Genomic DNA, 5,142 nt, shown 5'->3' on the forward strand with positions numbered 1-5,142 from the left:
TCAGTCTGGATGACGATAGCACTGCCTGTGTTCTGAATGGCCACTGTCCTCCTCTCTGTCCCATTAACAGTTGTGCCTTTGAAGGAGATAGTGATGAAAGCCAGAGGGCTGGAGCTGCCACTAGGGATCTAGGAGAAGACCAGGTCATGACATGGCAGGATTCTAACAGTGTCTGTTCTGAAGTTTCCTTTGTTGTTGTTGTGTACCCTCAAGTCATTTCTGAGGTATGGTGACCCTAATATAAACCTATCTTGGGATTTTCTTCAGGAGTTTCTTCAGGAGTGGGGGGTTCTCAATGCCATCCTGAGAGGTGCTGAGGGAGTATGACTAGCCCAAGATCACCCAGTGGAATTACATGGCTGAGCCAGTATTTGAAACCTGTCCTCCAGAGTCATAATACCTTATCACACGGAGGCACTTACATTAGTGAAACGTTGCTGAACTGTTGCAGAAGCGCGAAGGTGGGATTGTCCATCGCACTTCTAAACATCATTGAGGCTTCCCCCTTTCCTTCTGTCGATGAAACGTTCACGGAGAAGCCATTTTTTGAATAACATGATATCCCGTTATTCAAAAAATGGCTCCCCCTGACTTCTCCATGAATGCCTCATCAATGGAAGGAAAGTGAGAAGCCTCAATTACGTTTTAGAGGCGCGACAGATGATCTCACTTTCGTGCTTCTGAAACAGTTCTACAATGTTTCGCCCACGTAAGTGCCTCCGTGTGATAATCCCCATAGTCCCGTGCTCAAACCACTATGCCATGCTTGTACCATTTGCAAGAAAGTCTAGTTTTCATACTGATCTCTCTTAAATGTCAAGGCTACAGTATAGTCTAGTAATACTCAAAATGGGGATGTAACAAGATAATAAATAATAATAATAAATAATAAAACTTTAATTTATATTCCGCTTTTGTTACCACAATCAAAGCGGTGTACAACCTTTAAAAAATACAATATACAATCCCCCCCTTAAAAAAGGATTAAACAATTCTATGCATTAAAATTACAAATGATAAAATCTAAAAACAGTACGATAATAAAATAACAGTGGGCAGAGACTTCGCTCATATATCTCTGTGGGGGGAGTGTTACTTGGCTGCGTTCTATTCCGGGAAGGCCTGCCAGAAGAGATCTGTCTTGACAGCTTTCTTGAAGCTCTCTAGGTTAGCATTTGATGGATCTCGCCCAGCAGGCCATTCCATAAAGTGGGAAAAAGTCCTCTGGGAGGTTGCCGTCAATCTGGTCTTTGTGGACTGCAACAAATTCCTCCCGGAGGATCTGAAGGTATGGGGGGGATTGTACGGAAGGAGGCGATCCCTTAAGTAGGTTGGCCCCAAGCCAAGGAGGGCTTTAAAGGTAATTGACCAACACCTTGTACTGTGCCTGGAAATGAATAGGCAACCAGTGGAGTGATTTCAGTATAGGTGTAATATGGTCACTCCTAGTTGTTCCTGTAACCAATCAGGCTGCCGTATTCTGTACCAGTTGAAGTTTCCAGACTAGGCACAAGGGTAGTCCCATACAGAGCGCATTGCAAAAATCAAGTCTTGAGTACCAGTACATGTACTATCATTTCAAGGTCATCCCATTTCAGGAAAGGGCGCTGCTGACGTATCAGCCAGAGCTGATAACAGGCACTCTTGACCATTGCATTCACCTGATTTCTCATCTGAAGCAACGAGTCGAGAAGCACCCCTAAGCTGCGAACACAGTCCTTTGAGGGGAGCGTGAACCCCTTTAGGACTGGAGGTTGCGGCCCGATAGCCAGTTTGGGGGTTCCTACTGTGAGTACTTCCATTTTGTCTGGATTCAGCTTGAGCTTGTTTTCCCTCATCCAGTCCATTACTGCTGCAAGACATTGATTGAGGGGAGAAATGCCATCTGTTGTCATTGCTGATGACCGAGACATGGAGAAATATATTTGGGTGTCATCAGCATACTGATAATACCCCGCTCCATGTCTATGGATGATTTCTCCCAGCGGCTTCATATAAATGTTAAATAGCATAGGGGACAGGATGGCGCTCTGAGGGAAGCCACAATTAAGTTCTGTTTTTGAAGAGCAACTGTCCCCGAGCATCACCCTCTGGAATCTACCTGAGAGGAAGGAACGGAACCACTGCAAAGCAGTGCCTCCAATTCCTAACTCTCTCAGGCGTTCCAAGAGAATGTCATGGACTATCGCGTCAAATGCCTCTGAGAGGTCTAAAAGCACCAGCATGGTCACGCTTCCTCTGTCGATGCTTATATATGTCTGTGGGTTAAGTTAAGGCGACCATGGCAGTCTCCACCCCATATCCTGTCCTGAAGCCAGTTTGAAATGGATCTAGAAAATCAATTTTATCCAAGACCACTTGGAGCTGAAGAGCGACAGCCCTCTCGATCACCTTACTCAAAAATGGCAGATGGGAAACAGGCTTATAATTTTTCATGTCCAGGGGGTCCAGGGAAGGTTTTTTTGAGAAGTGGTCTAACAACTGCTTCCTTTAAGGCAGATGGTACATAACTTTCCCTAAGGGATGCATTGATGACACGTCTAAGAAATGCCATCAAGACATCACCCCCCTGGATGGCCAGCCATGATGGGCAGGGGTCGAGAGGGCATGTCATCTTCTTCACCTTTCCAAGGATCTTGTCCACGTCATCAGTACTCACAAGCTCAAATTGATCCAGTCTAGTCTCATAAACGGATTGACTGGATACCTCATCAGTTGAAATGATTGTATTATTTTCTTTTCCGAACACCCTTTGGTAGTAAAACAAAAGTCTGCCTATTGAAAGTTTGTAGGATTTTAGGCATGAGTTGCACCAATGAAAGATATGATTTGACTTACATAGCCTCCCCCATCCCCCTTTAGTCAGTGGCATGAGGAAAATAAGCTTTCTTGTTCTAGGGTTTTCTTCACTGTAGTTAGCATGGAGTAAAAAACCCAAAATAAAACAAAACAAATAACTAGAGTTCCTTATTGAGGTTTCTTCTCTGTGGAGCAAGCAGTGGCCCTTTGCATCATGACTGATGGTGTGTCATAGTATTGTCAACACAGTAGCTAAGTATGATTTGTAAGCTGGGAAATTCTCAGTTTAATAGTTCTTGTTCCAGGAGTTCATTAAGTGGACTTTGGTCATGTTCACTAGGTCTTCAGTAAGGGTGACAATAAGACTGATCTGCTTTTAAGGGTTGTTTATAAAGATTACTGAGCCAATGCATACAAAGTTTGTTGTTCTTGTGTGCCTTCAAGTCATTTCTGACTTATGGCAATCCTAAAGTGAACGTATCATTGGGTTCTCTTGGCAAGATTTATTCCGAGGAGGTTTGCCATGGCCTTCACCTGAAACTGAGAGCATGTGACTCGCCCAATGGGTTTCATGGCCAAGCTGGGAATCAAACCCTGGTTTCCAAAGTCTCAATCCAACACTCAAACTACTACACCATGCTGACTCTCTGCCTACATGTGAAGTGCTTCTCGTATACAACATTCCTCATGGGTACAGAGTGCTTTACATATATAAAACATCTTAAACCTTCCTGTTCTTGTCTGATTTTGGAAAATATAAGTAGGTTCAGTTACAAGATTGGATGGGAGACCACCAGGATGATGTCCAGATATGTGTCAGAAAGAATTGTGTCTGAGACTATGGCAATGCTGGATTAGTTGGACCAAGGGTCTGAGTCAAGGCATGCTAAGCATTATAATCACCATTCCTCCTTCCCAGATCAGCCCTCTCTTCTTGTTCCACTTTCATACTTGGTTCTAAAATTTCACTGTACTTTTCTGTTTCCTTCACTTTCTCTATTTACATCTCTTTTTAAATATCCCAAAAATAGAGTCTTACATTAAAGGTGCTGCACTTGAAGATATTCGGTCTTCTCACTTGCTCTGTCAAAATGGTGACGTTCTGTCCTTCATATTCCAGAAGGACCTTCAGGTCCACAGACTCATTGAGGTTCACCAGGTGCACACATGCCGTATTTGGGGAGGCGCTCTGTAGGACTGAAGGCACTACTAGAAGATACTGCCTGCGGAATCCCAGAAAAGTTGTATTAGTTTGGACCAACAAACACAAGTCATGGAACCAGGAAAGCTCATCCTTCTTTCATGCCAAGAGCTTCTTGGACAGAAGGCCTGGTTTCAAATTCATATTGAAAGTTACTTCATAAATGAGACAATATTGATTAGCTCAGTGGGAACAGCCACAAAATTAATTGTTAGCCAGATGCCTTCACTGTTGATATACAAGTAACAGCAGTGCACACAATTCATATCACTCTTTCTCACCCTTCATTCTATGGGCTCATGCACTTTGAATAGCTGGACAAAATGGGAGCTTTGCCAGTGTATTGTTCTTCAAATGTACAGGGGCCCTGTCTACTTTTATGCTTGTCTACTTGCTGACAACAAGAGAAAAGCTAGCCTACTTGCTCTTATCTATGCCCTTTTTGTATAATACATACTGTATAATCATAAAGTTCAAAGAATGATTCTTTCTGTTCCTTTCACTTGATGCATTGATCTAATTCTGACCTAGTTTCCCAAAGTTTATATGCAGCTGTTATAGTCAGATAAAGATCAAACCAATAATAATAAAAGAGTGTATTATATCTTACAGGTCTTCATTCCCATCAGTTGTGCTAAAATGCAAGACAAGGAAGCCAAGCAAAACCCTCAGCCGCAACATGGCTCTGAATGATTTGAGAAGGCACAGAGCTGGAATTTTCTTTTTAGGGATTTTGGTTATTGGCTGTTTAGACAGCTCTTGGACATGCCTTGTTCTAGCTGCCAAAGCAAACAGAAGCTAGCTCTGCCTTTCTCTTCCTTCCCTGGTTTACTCTTAGAGACTAGCAGATTTATAGTCCCAGAAAGGATGTCTTAATCTCCATGTCCATCCCCTGACAACTTCCAGGACCTATCAGAAAATAAAGGAACTCTCTCTGTCACCCAGTTATGTCCAGAGGTGGTTGCCTAAATTAGTCACCAGGCATGAGAACAGATTGGGACATGCTTCTAAACCTGACGCAAGAAAACCAGAAGAAACAAGAAAACCAAAACAGACCCAAAAAATCCAGACGATCCTGTCAAACTAGTCTAATTTGCAGTAGCTCCCACCTCCCAGCTCTAGAAGAATTTGTAGAGGTTTAG

This window comes from Sceloporus occidentalis, unplaced genomic scaffold (assembly GCF_023333645.1).
Source record: "Sceloporus occidentalis isolate IW3139 unplaced genomic scaffold, rSceOcc1.0.p SCAF_1, whole genome shotgun sequence".
Lineage (NCBI taxonomy): Eukaryota > Metazoa > Chordata > Lepidosauria > Squamata > Phrynosomatidae > Sceloporus > Sceloporus occidentalis.